The sequence below is a fragment of the Dermacentor silvarum genome, chromosome 5 (genome assembly GCF_013339745.2).
Source record: "Dermacentor silvarum isolate Dsil-2018 chromosome 5, BIME_Dsil_1.4, whole genome shotgun sequence".
NCBI classification, from domain to species: Eukaryota; Metazoa; Arthropoda; class Arachnida; order Ixodida; family Ixodidae; genus Dermacentor; species Dermacentor silvarum.
Genome location: NC_051158.1, coordinates 53324772 through 53340891, shown reverse-complemented (window position 1 = coordinate 53340891; position 16120 = coordinate 53324772).

Sequence of the window (16120 nt, the reverse complement as noted above, 5' to 3'; positions counted from 1 at the left end):
AACCGTAACGTACGTTGTGGTAGGCGCCGCAGGTGTAGGTGGCGACGGGGTGTTTCCATCGGAAGCCATGGCTGAGAAGACGACGGTGCGGCCGCTTCGGAGCTCCGTGGCGAGGACGGGGAACGTTCCACCTCCACCACGATGTTACGCGAAGAACGAGTCAGTAAGACGGGCAACTATTTACAGGATGTATTTACAACAGCGGTTGCAGCGCTGACCGGTTAGGTTCACAGCGCGAGCCCAGCTCGTTCTTCCTCTTCTTTTCTCGAGTGATGGCGCCCGCGCGCCTCGGTCAAACAATCAAATACCACACGCGTGTAGCAATATGCTTCGCATTTAAAAAGTTTTTTTTTCAACCTCCTTGGTTTAGCCGTTCCACCACGTAGCCAGCGTTTTGACAGCGGTCGTGTGCGGTCACACAAACAACGCGCACAGCGGTTGTCGACGGCGGCGGCGTTTTGCCCACGTACCGAACGCGCGCTGCGTTAGTGACGTGTTTGTGAAAAACGCGCCAATCTTTCCGTACACCGTATGGCGGTGTACCGTAACGACCGTAAGGCCATGGTCCCTGTGGTCCCTAAATAAATGAAAACCACCGCATCATATATATTTCTCTACCTTTATTAGTTCAAATAACCAATTACACCATCACATCTTAATAGTCATAATTGGAAATACATAATTCCCACGATAGTACAGCTTCGCTGGTCTTCCATATCCATCCCAGTGAAAGGGCTGATAGTTTTTATCATAATTGATTCGATATTTGATATTTACTATTCGGATTCGAAAAAGTTGTCATTCTCCCTCCTCCACTTGCATCGCCACAAATAAATGTTTTCTTTTTCAATGCATCGCTTTTCAACGAAACTTTTTTTTACCTCTGTCTCGTGTACTTGAATTCTCAGCTCCTTTCGGTGCTCAACAAGATCTTGAATGTCATAGCGCCCGCTGTATATTTCCCAAATATTTGTTTACATTCATATAAAAGATACAAAGCAAGTACCAAACATGTAATTATTTGATCTTCTTCTTGTTGCAACCTACTGCTGTTTGAATATAATGAGACCTAATTCGATAGTATAGCCAGAGCAAGCATAGTGGATATTTACGATGACTTATTTAGGAGTGAGTTCAACCATTCGGCTCCATCCGCAGTGAACAATCAATGTTCCCAATCGCTTAGTTCTCTAGTTTAGGCTTGGAAGAAGTTCGCCATAGAAAATTTATTTCAAGATGCGAGGTCATCCTTACATAGATCAATGCCTCCTTTACTAGATGCCCGTCGCGTTGCTCGCTTTGCCATTGGGGCGGTGGTTCCCTTAGTTCAGCATAAATTCCGTGAGGCGGCGCTCGTTGCCATTTCAACTTCCAGCGGCGGCGGCAGCGGCGGTCGAAGACTTCCGCCGGCGCTTCGATAGCGCCTGCCGACTCTGAGACGGTAACAGATGCTATGGTAATCTCAGAGGCTGCAGCACGTGATCTAAGTTGCAGACGTGCGCCACAAGCGGCGCTCGTTGCCTTTTCGCGGAGAAGAGAAAAGGGAGAGGGCACGGAACCGGGTTTACCGGACCACGCGGCAGGCATCTAGTAAAGGAGGCATTGCATAGATATAAGCATTAAGCGGAATGCTTAGCCACGGTCGCTGGATTAAAAAAAAAAAGGTGCGGCCTGCCATCCAGCGGCCGTGCCTTACCTCTAAAGTCCCTATATATATTTTTTTTCTTTCTTTAAGTAGCGACACGCTTTGAAGCACCGCCGACGAATCTCATTGGTCGGCGCTAATTTCGGCGGCCATGTTCTTCCTAAGCTGTTCCCCCGCAGTCACTTGCATGCTGCTGCGAGCAAACTTGAGGGCAGGCTGAAGACGCGTTATGTTTCTGTGCGCGTTTATCTTTTTGTCTTTTCCTTGTGCGAAGGATTTTCTGCGGTCGGCGCGACTGCAGCTATAAACGCGGCAGGCGTCGTACTGCGCGACCGCAATACAACGCGGCAGCCGTCGCCGTAAAGACAAATTTCGCCTTCGACCTCAACAACGCCGTACTAAGCCGCTTTTGGGTTCGTATTTGGTTGTGTGGCCCCATGCCTGAAGCGTATATTTAACGTCGCATGATTGGGACAAATGTCCTGCAACGTTAAACAGCCAACCTCAACGTTGAATGTAAGTTGCCAGCTGTACGTTCAAGTGATGTCACAAATAAATGTCACAGCAACATCCCGCCACCCAGGTTGTGTCAACGTTGCATGTAAACATCAATATAACGTGTAAATGATATCAATGTAGCAACGTTACAAAACAGCACGTTCCCAGAAGGTTGCCAGATGTCACCAATATTGACATTAACGTGATGCCAGGCTGCTGTAGCATTTCGCGTGTGTACGTTCATGCAACTATGAGATATTTTCATTTTCAAATGAACATTCATCTTTATCATACAGTGAGGTATGGAGCAGTATAGTGGTTATGCAGTAATTAATATTTTCTAAGGAACACCATGTTAAACTGTGTTCATTGTGCTTCTCCACAGATAAGAACTCCTACAACTTATAATAATTAAATGGCAGAAGCATGCACATGGCAAGAATGCAAATTGTTGCAACGGTTCACCAATAGAAGACAAAGTTACGCATAAAAGTATTCCCTTCTTCCACACCAAATGTACAACACCTTGTGACTGCTTGCACGCCACATGCCCTTGAAAGTGGAAACATTAAGCAATCGCCATCATTAATAGGCACAAGCCCCATGATACCAGCTGCATAAAAATGACGAACACATCCGCACTGCACAGTGGATACACACAGATCATATCTACTGGTATATATGAAAAACTGAGCATTTTTTTTTTCAGTTCACGTTTGGTTTACATCATAGAATCGGCACATAGAGCAAAGGACTATAAGCCACCAATACGGCTGCAAACACATCGTACACCAGCGCACATTTGTTCCACACACCACATAGGACACATGCACGCTGCAGAGACATGCTTTTTTTTAGGAGGAATCTTCGCGAGCCGCACAATAAACACAGAAGGCACGGACGACAGGAGCAAAACCCGCGCACATTTAACACACCGACATGAAAGGAAATGCGGACAAAACGGGTGTAACCTGCGCCACACGAGCTATCAACCCTTGTAGATTTGATCCTTTCTGACTGAAACAGTCACAACGCGCACGGCAACATCGCACACTGCAACACCTCTACCTCCGATATCGTGTCAACGATTCCTGAGGTGCCTTTGCGTGTTAGCGCGCCTCAGCTCGTCCATTACGCAGCGGCGTGTATGCCGGGAGTAACATCATCGACGCATGACCGGCAACTTGGAGAGCGCTTTGCGACCGCGTCGTACCATTCAAAAAGTAAGTAATCGTGCTGGCTAACTACACGCGTATTGTGCGAGCTTCTCGTGTGTGCATAGCGTGTGCGAACGTAAGAAATAGAAGTCCCGCGACAACAGTGGAACCTGTGCTGATGCTTGCTGAACGCTGGTTGTCAGCCCTTAGTTACGCAAGTTTATTGCGTCGATGCGAAATTGAAAATCTTGATAGGCGGTTTCTTCCGTTGAGAAATATAACGTTCGGAAATAATCGTGTTCGTCATGTGTGCGCTGTGCGTGAGCTCCCGCTTTTCTGCTGAAGTTGCATAATAACGACTAATTTGCCTCTTCACCGATTCTTATTGCAATGACGTTTCCTCGCTTATAAATGCTTCGACGTTGTCAATAATCTCTGCTTACTAAGTTTTCGGTTTACGATAGTTTTCGAGAAAAAAAATGTAAGCAATCACAGCTTGCTAGTATTACAACTTCCTTTTAAAGGCAAAATGTTTTGACATACCTTATACGTAACTAAAGATGACAGGGGAAAGTTGCTTAAACTGAGTCATAAAAAAAATGAATTGTTTTTAAACAAACATTTCGTTATTGTGTGCTGCTGCTGCGTGTCAATAATTTTACTGTGATGAAAGGGTCCCCATTATCAAGACATTCATCAGTGACTTCTACTTTGTGCTCTGTTGCACCCTGCACTAATGCAAACATTGTTTTCGTGACTATATTTAGATGCTCCATGCATGTGTAGACAATTTGACAGCTTTATAAAGCTATGTGCCACTGCTATAAATTAACGCAGAACTTATTTTATAGTGGCCAGGCTGTGACCCACAACAGTGCCCACATAACGGAGGAGCCACCAGACCCCTGGGCTATGCCTCCCGTAGCGCAACATGTAATCTGGATGGTCGGGTCAGGTATGTATGTAGTGTACGTGTTCGAAAAAGTAGCATCTCGGTATCATTCGTGGATAAGGTAATCGACATTACTCAACACAGCTCACTAAATAGGCCAAATATTTATGCAACTTGCTGTTTATTTGTGTTCATAGGTGTTATGCACACCTTATCGTATTCTATATAAAACGAACTAACATGTCCTGATAAGTATTTTTTTGCATCAATCGCTTGGCTGCAAGTTACATTTTAATTTTGCTTAGTACACACTCTATTTATCACTTTTTATTTTGCTTTTCTTGCTTTGAAACTGTTTCCTATGCTGTAGGTTATATTTCCGAATTTTTTGTGTTGATGTTACACTCTTGTGCAGCTTCTGCGCATGAAAGAATTCAAAGTGTAGTGGGCCAAATATGTCATAGGTGTAAGCATGCAGTATGCTTACCGTTGTTTAACATTCATATTGACAATTATTTCTGTCTTGTTCCCAGAATAACTGGGCAAATACACATTTTATGAGCTTAAACTTCTTGAAATGTTACGTGAAGGCTAGAATTCACTCTGCTGCAGTTACTACAGTTATGAAGTGTTTTCTAGTAAGCTTGCTTTTTTCTCTCCCATTTTTTATATCCTTGGCAGGCTATCCCCATTCATGCAAGTAGACATTCTAGCAGTTGCGAGTCTGTGTCCAGTTACATTATTTTTCACTTTAAGTCAATACAGCTAGAACACATAGTTAACTGGTAGGTAGTTCATTGTTTTGATGCTCTATCATTAAAAAAGCACACTATTTCGCACATAGTGCTAAACTGTCCGCTTTCTCTTGCTATGGTGTTTGCTGGTAATTGTAATGTTGCTCGTCAAATGAATTTGTTTTCAACTACACCACACAGAACATTCTGATTGGCTTTAGTGTAATTTTAATAGTGACAATCAACCAACAAGCCCTAATTCTACAGCTGTCAAGAATTATTTCTGATACTTTGGGTCCCTTTCCATATCTTCTGTTTCATCCTATGTATTTGGTCAGCACAGTGGGCAGTCAGGTCTATTCATTCTGCTTGATGCTGCTCAGGACAGAATATGTTGAACCAGCAAGTCCAAATTATGATATATGTAAGACTTCGTTTACTGGGTGGATGAATTGAAAGCATTATATCTAATTCTAAGAGTATTTTTGACAAAAATACCAGTGTCTAGAACAAGCATCATATCGACTGCAACTCTTATAGTTTTAAGTTAGGTAGGCAAATATCTATAGCTATGTATAATTGTGCATATACTTTCTACATATTAGCTAGTGTTTTAGCTACACGAAACAGCCTATGTTGTCACTACTCAAGTCAAATTTATGGTTGACGCGCCGCTTGTTTTTGTTATGCACTTACACTTCTGTGGTGTCTTAAGCACTGTAGACGCCTGACAGCTGAAGTATTTCTAGCAGTGTAGGAGCTAACTTGCACCTACTATTGCTACAGTATGCGAAGAGATACCTATCACCGTATTTGTGCATTTTCTGAGAACCAGCCGTGTTTGCTAGGTGAAATTTGTAGTGTACTTATGAGTTTGCTGGTCAGTTCATGTCACTTTTCAGGATAGAATTTACACGGGGAGGAAAAGGGTACCATACAACATGACTGCTGCTAACTGACCATTTAGTTTGATGGAAGGATTAAAGATAACAACACTGGATGTGTGCTTATATTGTGAAGAATTTCTTTCAGAGGGAAGGCGTAAGTTGTAATAAAAAGGCATAAAATCACGATAAACGGCATTTGTGTAAAAAGAAAAGTAAATATGCGCAGACTAACTTCAATCACTTGTCATCTAGAAAGGACGCCTATTTTTCATGAATTGATCATGGGGTCTGGCTCGCATGTCTTATTAATGTGGTATGTCTCACTGATCTCTCTTGTCAATTTTTCACCGTGGGTGAAAACAGATGATCTTAATCCAGCCTGAAATCCTATCGCGGCAATACACGGCCAAAGTGGACCAGCATGCTGGTCTTTTGAGTGAAATATGGGAATTTATTTGGCAGATTTAGTTACCGGCCAGTGTGCTCTGTGTACATTTGACCAGGCGAGAAAAGAATACATCACACTGCCTCTCATACACACTAGACAAATTTGGTGGGATCTTTAACCAAGCAAACCTCCCTTGCCTGCTTCCCTTTCTCAATTCACTCGTGGACTGTCGTGCATATCCTGCCTACTTTATTTTTCACTGGAAATGTGTGTGCATAGCAGTCCACATGCGAATTGAGAAAGGCACCCATGCAAGGGAGGCTTGCTGAGTTAAAGATGCAACCAAATTTTTCTTGTGTTCGTCAGGGGTAGCATAGTCTATTCCTTTGATCATGTACATATTCGGTCAAATGTACGTGGGGCAGACTGGCTGGTGCCTCAACATGCGCCCAGGAGAGCACCATAATTCACTCAAGGGAGTAGTACGCTTGTGCCACTTGATGATGCATTGACACGACTGGTGCTGCACGCCAGATTTCAATTGTTCATCTGTTTTGTTCATCTATGGCAACCAATCGACCATCAAAATCAGTGAGGAATACTAAATTTTAAAAAAATGGGACATGTGTCAGTTGTAGAGATACAAGCTGTATTTTGGCCGTATTTTGACATAAAACCGCCTTTTACTGTTCTTTTTTTTCTGCTAAGGCGTGCACCAGCTCTGATAAAGTACGGGCTTGCCAAGTGGCATCTTTTCAAGAAAAGCTTACGCCATAACATCTTGTACTGCTATAGTGAAGAACCACAGAACTATATCATGGAAGTCAACAAAGCTGAGGACTCGCCGAACTAAGATGCAAGTGCTGCAACACCAGTTACCTGCTCGACATCCCACTCAGGCACTTGACTGATGACAAAACATATATTGTGCGAGTTTGGCAGGCTACAAAGACATTGTGAAGGCATATCTGAAGCTGCCCATTAGGACTTTAAAAAAAGGACAATACCAAATAACAACAGCCCACGTGAGACTACAGTCCTTCGCTACAGCTGACACTACAGTCCACGTCTACAGCCTACTTCGAGACTACAGTCAACACCACACTTCACTCCTTCTCTGTCGTACTCACTTCGTCCCATCCTAGCGCTGTTTGTTCCCGTCCTAATGATGTACCAACCAGCCCAGACCAGTACACTCCGCCTGGGACTTCATACACGAGGCATGGATGGACCATTTTTTTATTTCTCCCTTTTTCCTCCATTTACCCCATTTCCCTATATAGTCTTTCAAGCTAGTAGTTTCTATGCACGTACAAATTTATCGGCGAATTGCAGTGCAGATGTAGGCAACGACAGAAGAGTCAAGACGACAGACAAGCGGCAACTTTTAACAAAAAGCTTTATTTTCACCAACCCATGTTTATAGCCGTCAGTCACCACATTGCACATGCGCAATTCGCATCCCTTAAGAAGAAAGTTAACTCTTTGTCTGACAGGTGTACAGATGGTGTGCTGATACACACAGAGCCAAGTCGTAAAATCTTTTCAGCCTCAATTATTTCACGTGTTAGTTGATCACCGCTTCATATAAGTTACGAGTGAGCGCGCTCATACGGCTCCATGAACAGTTGTTGATGCACTTCAAGCAGGAAGGCGAACCTGCCAAGTATTCATGTTGTCTAATTTGGCCTGTTAACGAAGTTCAAACCATGCACAATTACCTTTCTGAACCACTTAGACCTTTAAATCGCAAGGTCATCCTTACATAGAAATGGAGGAGGTCGATATCCATGTCGCGGTGCTGGCGAGTTACAAGTTCTGCGTCCAAGTGAGGTAATGCAGAGATTACATTGCTAACAGCCTCCACGCGACTCAGTGAAACTGGCAGGAATGCCTTCTGTGCCCTTGACATGCCGGAAATCGGTTGTAAATTCTGAGACCCGTATTAAACAAACGTCTACATTATCCTAACACATAGGCATTGCCGTCACATTTCACACTTATTGCGGCGTGTCCCACAAACCCTAGCAGCAAGCAACTCCGGTAGTCGTTCTCCGCAAATCGCATTGCGACGCGTGCGACCCCACTGACTTTTTATCGTTGTTGTCGCAGCACGCACGCACGCACGCACGCACGCACGCACACACACACACACACGCACACACACACACGCTCGCAAACACACACACACGCACGCACGCACGCACATCCTACAGTCGAATAGTTCAATGCTTGGTTTTGAAGATAACACGCCCGTATACGTCAATGAACATTTGTGTCCTGAGAACAAGGTTTTGCCGAGAAAAGCCATACAGGCAAAACGAGAGAAGAACTGGAAGTTTGCATGGGTAGCCGATGGAAAGATACTAATGCGTAAAAGTGAAAACTCTAGAGTACTACACGTGTCATCTGTCGAGGACCTTAATAAAGTAAACTAAGCTTACCATGGCTGAAGTTTATAAATCTAACCCGAGAAAAACATTTTACGCTTTTGCACTGCAACACCCGCAGTATAAGAAAAAAATCTTGACCTTCTTCTCTCGTATATATCGCAGCAGGATAAACATTATGACGTTATAGCAGCCACTGAAACATGGCTGAGAAAGGAAGAGTCAGTTACCATATCAGGATACAAAATGATATCTCAGCCACGTGAATCTAATTCTCGCGGTGGTGGCGTTGCCTTTTTCGTTAAGAACGAACTCCCCTTATCTATACTACCTGAATTCACATGCAGCCTAACGTATATTGAATCACTTTTTCTACAGATCGAATTCTCAGTAGTCGTTGGTGTGATTTATCGGCCACCAAACACAGCCACCAGCTGTTTTCTTGACAAACTTGAGGACATTCTTTCAGCCCTGTCAAGGAGTGGGCGTACTCAGGTTATAATTCTTGGGGATATAAATATAGATGCCTTGAGCGCTAGCCACAAAGAATATACTTATCTAATACAATCGTATAATTTTCGCAATCTAATCACTATGCCTACGCGGGTGACCAGCATATCAGAGACCATTTTAGACCATGTCCTCACCAATATTCCTACTCACATAACAGCAGGCGTTTTTAACGAGCCTGTCACCGATCACATACCAACATTTGCCACTATAGAACGAGCGCCTATGGTAAACCTTGCTGGCCACAGAACATCTTACAGAATTGATTACTCAAAAGTCCGTAATTTTTTACTTTCAATTAGTTGGCACGAGGTTTATCACGACGACGTAGACCAAGAATTTACTAACTTAATGTTATTACAGAATCCGTAAAAAAATCCAGGACTATCGTCAGCAGACGAACATATGAGATACCAATCTATCCCTGGATGACCAATAATTTATTAGATGCGCTTAAGGCTAAGGGCTATTGGTATCATAAATGGAAACGCGATAAGCATAATGCCCATCTTCTAAGTGAGTACAAAACTGCCCGTAATAAATCTGTAGCTATGTCACGTAAATGTAAAAAAGAATACTACTCCAACCTTATTGAACAAGCTGCCGGTAACTCACGGTAAACTTGGCAAATAATCAACGAAGCAACAGGACACACTCGCGATAAAACAATTGTACCTGATAACGTTACTGAGGATACTGTCAATGACTTTAACACTTACTTTACCAATGTTGGTCCTTCTTTGGCCAAAACGTTGCCTCGTCCCAGCAAAGCATCGTATGAGCCTATTTCCACGACAAATAAATAATATGTTATAAATAATATACAGCTGTGTGAAATTATGTCTATTGTAAGTAAGCTTGTAGTTACTAAAGCACCAGGTCTGGACGAGATTCCAGCGCGCGTTATAAAACAGAACATTGATATAATAGGAGACATTTTATGCGATCTATTTAATCACTCATTAAGTACTGGAATATATCCATCGACATTCAAAATAGCCAAGGTTACCCCTGTCTATAAACAGGGGGACAGGTCTGACCCTTCTTGCTACCGCCCGATATCTGTACTAAGTGTTCTTAATAATATTTTTGAAAAAATAATAGCAAAACACATGCACTCATTTTTGGACAAATACCATGTGTTATGTCCACATCAACATGGGTTCCGACCTATGCGTTCTACAAACACAGCAGTACTTACACTGAGTCAGACCATTAAATACCGCCCTTCACAATAACAAATTCGCCGTGGTGGTTTTTCTTGACCTCAAAAAAGCATTCGATACCGTCGACCACGAAATCCTACTTTACAAATTACGTAAATATGGCTTCCGCGACATTATATGGGATTTCTTTCAGAGTTGCCTTAAAGGTCGTCAACAAACGGTAACTATTAATAACATTACTTCTTCCCTTCAATCCATACAAACAGGTGTGCCACAAGGTTCTGTATTAGGTCCGTTGCTGTACCTGCTATACATAAACGACTTACCCCAAGTACTAACCACCGCCGAAGTGCTCATGTATGCTGACGACACCATCCTAATTATTACCGGTGATAATATTTCTGATATAGAAGAAAAAATGAATACAGAACTAGTCAAACTTGCTGATTGGTTTGCTGCTAACAAGCTTACCATAAATCCCAATAAAACAAAATATATGGTATTCCACTCCCGAACTAAAACTACTCCACATAATGATATGCTATTACGTAATAATAATTGCCCTATCGAACGTACTGGCTCTTTCTCTTACCTTGGTGTCCTTCTAGATAGCTGCTTAAATTGGCAGCTTCAGATAGATGCTGTCTGTTCTAAATTAGCTTCAAGCTGTTATGCCCTCGTGCAAGACCGTGCATATTTTGACGCTTCAGTACTCCGCATTTTGTACTTGACTCTAGTGAACTGCCACCTTTTGTACTGTGTAGAATCCTGGGGTTTGACATATAATTCCTACCTTGAACAAGTAAGACGTTTGCAAAAACGAGCTATACGTACGATAACTTTCTCGCGATACTATGAACCAAGCAAACCACTGTTCTCTATGCTAAAAATCTTGCCTTTTGATTTTGTACGGGAATTAAGATTAGCCACATGTATTAACAATGTTATAAGACACAACGAGCCATTCCCCATTTCGTTACTCTGCACCCCACTACGCTACACCAGGAACCAAACTTTTGGTAACCTAAATATCCCGCCAATAAAAAACGCCTATGGCAAACGACTGCTACAGTACGCTGGTGCGAAAGTCTGGAATGGTATTCCGCACTATATAAAGAACTCGCAGAACTTGCTGAGAGCAATGAAAAATTACTACTTTGAAGTAATTCTCTCTGCTTCCTAAACTGATAGATATTTATGTTCTATTTTTGTTAGACCATGTATAACTATTATTTATCAAGGTTTTCTATGTTTATTACTTACTCACGTAATTTTCCTGTTCTCGTTGTTAACCTGTCGAATAGATTAATACTAATACCTACACAACATGTTCTTATTAGCAAATCTAAGTACTTCTATTACTCAGTTATTTTTGTGTATTTTGCGAAGTGTTGTATTTTATTGTATTTTTGTTAATCAAAGTGACTACACCTATACCAAATTGTATGACAGTTTCTTATATGTATATTTCTAGATGGGCCCCGTACTAGCCATTGGCTATGGGACCATACAGATTGTGCGTATCTTGTAAAATGAAAAGCATATGTGCAATAAAGAAAGAAAGAAAGAAAGAAAGAAAGAAAGAAAGAAAGAAAGAAAGAAAGAAAGAAAGAAAGAAAGAAAGAAAAGAAAGACTCCGGCCGAACGCGCGAACCAAGAGGAGGAAGAGAGGAGTGCCTCTTTCTCAAGTGCATTGTTCGTGTGGTTATGATTCAGTCTTGTAAACAGGGGACACGAAGGTCCAAGTGTTGGGCTCTTTCGTCTTGCAGGCCTGTGGTGTCCCGTGTCCCAAAGGAGACGCTCATGGTCAGGCTTACGCCTGCACTTGAAGCTTTGCTAAATACGTGCGGTGTTATCGATGTTGCGTTGACGTCAGCTGTTTGTATACTGTGGTTGAGCGTCCTGTTGTTTAGGAGAAGGGCAAATTGGGCCGCTTGGTATTCGTGCATTATTTGTAATGCTGCAACCGACAAACACTAACGGGAGACAAACAAATAAAGACAGGATCGCGCGCTGACCAGCAACCCGTATTTGTTGATCGCAAAAAAAAAAAGCTTTTTACGCGCAAGTTGCTATCCCTTGGCGTATGCTCGTCGATGTGACATACCCATAATAACTGCGTAATATACAATAACAATTCGGCATAAAAGTAACTGAAGGCTCACTAGCTACGCTATAAATCATCCAGCACTTCACTCTTCCTGGTCAGCTGATACGCAATTTTGCGAGCACTTGCTCAGTCAGTGCAAATCAGGTGCGAGGCATTGTGTATCAACACATGCGCTCCCTCGGACAAGACTTTCTGTAAAGGGACAAGGGAAACGGCTATTTGTCGTAACAGGCGCCCGTATTCAAGTCGAGCGGCTGCTTTCAGCTCATAAAATACACTCTCTACATTCAATTTCTATAAGTGTCTACAGTCAGGGGCATGTTAAGAATGCCGGATTCACTCCGCCCTCCCACTAATTTAAGAGGACGCTTTAACTCGGGGGCTCCTATCTAAATACATCAAAAGAAGAAATCATTTTCTGCGGTAACCACTGTACCAACAGTGATATTTGTTGCATACAAAGAAATACGATAAAATGTAGTAACTGTTGGAAGTGAACTCTTGATTTTCGTCGTTGATATTTTAATAAAAATTGCTGGAAATCGCAAATTTTCAGAAAATGCAACTATCAACCTTCAAACTACTCTGTAAGTGAGCCTTGAAAAACGATATCACAATTCTAGATCACATCGATATTACATCTAAGGCAGATGAAATTGATTTATTTTGCGTGGCTTTTAAGTACACCACAAATACGTGAGTAGGACATCTTCAAAACCATAGTAAACGGTAACAAATTCATTCACGTCAGATATAAATGAATAAAGCAAATTTGTCCGCTTTGGAAGTTTTCATGACTGAAGTTTACGGAACTGCGATATCTCTTTCAGGTGCAGACTTGCGGATTTGTAAACTTCGTGGTTCCTTTTGTTTCGTACTTACTAATTTCCGGCATTTTTTGTAAACAAATTAAGGTTCTCAACAAAGAATATCTTCCTACGGTCACATTACTTCACTTTCTCTTCCAAATGCAACGCATTTTATTCAAATAGGCCCAGAGGTTATCTCAGAAAAGCATCTCTCTTTTGCGTGTATTTAACTATAGTCGGGTACAACTTTAGAAGCCAGCGGCATTTGCCCACTCAAAGGCGGATGCATACGAGCTTCCACCAATGGGAGCGCTCTAAAGACTTGCGTCATGAGCCGGACGGCCGGTGTCCCCGCCGACGGAGAGCATGCAGCCCGCGCTTCAAGCCGGGGCGAGTCGCGTCAGCGGGACTACTTCTTTAGTCGCGGAGGAAATCGGCTGCTCTGCTTCGGTCATCTGGGCGGGGCCTCTTCTGTCTTCTTAAGTTGTACCCGACTACAGGCGGCATCAGAGTTGCGCCCGAGCTAAAGCTTCCTCTTAAGAAAAGAAAGTTGTGATGCTGCCTTCGTTCATTTGTCCACGCTCAGGAAAATATTTACCTTAAAGCTGCCACTTGCATGAATAAAAGATGCCTCAGTTCTACGGCAATACACCGCACGCGCGAACAAGCAAACATTTTAAGTATAAAAACTTAGAGTCCAGCCCAGTGCACAATCGCGTTGTTCGGTTAGGCGATTAGGATATTTGAATATATCAGGAAATTTGGTTGGACGTTATAAAGATTAAGACATTTTATTGCAATAGGGACGTAACCTACCCGATCGGGCAGCACGAGCGGTGATCTCTGATGCCACTGAAAGGGAATATCGGTTATAAGTATCAGCTTGAACTGGACACGACTTCCAGCCTAAGTACGTTATCGTCAACACCTATAACTCGTCCCCTTCTCTGTGTGTGCGAGCATGTGCTACTGCTGATAAGATTAAACACGAAAGGTACAGGACGACCTGGCCGATATGCCTCTTAAATTGCCTCGTTCACTCCTTGGCATACACGGGTATTACTCGCACCGTGAAGGACACAGTTCCGCCAACAGCACAAGAGTACGAAATTGAAATATTTGGTTGGTGAATAGCAGCGTAATGAGTGTTGACAGCGGTGGAGATCGAGACGGAGCGCATGCGCTGACTATAAAATAATAGTTTTTGGTCGCAATGGTGTTAAATATGTAAGATTGAGTTAAGAAAAAGGTATTCTTTTCTAACGCAATAAGTTTTTCCTTGATGTCACGATTTTTTTTTATCGAATAGCTCTCTTTGGCTCTGTCCCCCGTTTCCGTGGCTGGTGGTCATAGGTAGGGCTTTCATCGCCGACACAAAGGCGCTGACGCAGCGGGCTCGCGCTCATGAGTTGCAGGGCGCATTCGTTGCCGAACGGCCAACTACATCTCTTTCAGACAGACGTGCAGTCCAGCTATGTGAACGCTACATATACGTGCTGGTTAACGGTGTTAAAGATGTGCTGGGTACGGCATACTGCACCAAATAATCGACGCCTTGCCATTGCTGTCTGGTTTAAGTACGCCAGTAGGACTCACAGCCGCAAAAATTATGCAGGCTACAGACAGTCTACTGGATGCACTGCAGTGACCTGGACCTCTGTCCTTGAAGATGCGTACTCTGTGAAGTGTGAACTGTGCGCGGTTGCGCAGAAATGGTGTGTTGTGCAACTCTCATCATCATCATTTGATCATACCACCCACCCTCCTTCCTTCCTATAGGTGGATAGCAAAACTGACGATGTCGTCAGCTAGCGACTTCCGGTTCGAGGGTTAGCGCTTCCGTTGCTTCGTTCACCCTTGTCAGGAGTTTCTGCAGTGCGATTTCCCGCTGTTCGCGAAGCAAAACACGCTTCAGCAACGTGATTATGGTTGGCTGCTCGGCATTAGGGGGCGCGAACTCTTCCGTGAAAGGAGAAAAAAATGTTTCGTTTTCCATGGAATGAAGCGCACAAACGTAAATGGGCAGTTGCCGTCTAACGATCAACCGTGAACGGCGAGCTGTGGGTACCGAACGTAGGAGCCCGAATATGTGAAGATCATTTCGTCACAGGCAAGTGTTTTGGCAAATACCTTCGTCTACTAACGTTCTAGTACAAATACCTCCTTTTTAACAATCAGTTGAATACACACACGTGCACCCAGCAAGGATCCTCAGCACATTGATTATGTGCCGTCTTTATTCCGGTACAACGTAAAGGCAACTGAAGCTGCACGAAAGAGGAAGGCGAGGTAACGTCAAAATAATTCGGGCACTATTCAGATACTTAAATCAGTGCTTTCTCTCTGCAGTTATTCACGACATGCGTCTCTTGAGAAAAAACCGGAGACTGCGAAGGCACAGCAGCCGACGACATGGCGCGCGATGGGCACCGCTGCAGACAAAACAGCGGACGAAGCGATCGACTACACCGTTTGTTATGAGAAACGTTACAACGACGGCGAATATATTTTGTTGCACGGGCTCGCGCAACAGCAAACAAACCAGCCACTTATTTGGTTGACTTACCATCTATTAAAAACTGCTTCTTACGTTAACGAACGTTTATTTGCGCTCGACCAACGTTTGCGCCTAATAAACGTTATATGACTATTAGACGCGACACAAACACGTTAGGGCTTGAAATGCCTGCCACCTAAAAATACACGAGTCTAAGGGCGCCAACATAAGTACGAAGGAGCGATAGCTCACATCTGCCATTTGGAACTGCCCAGCGGTGCTTGCATGGTGGTTTTTCGCCAAAGTTCCGCAGTATATAAAAGACCAAGCGCGTGAAGCATGTGCATGAAGTGACGGCGGCATAGACGGCGTCGTGGTCTCGAACCGGAAGTTGTAGCAGAATGCGCCATACCCCACAATCCCTTGCGACAACCGAG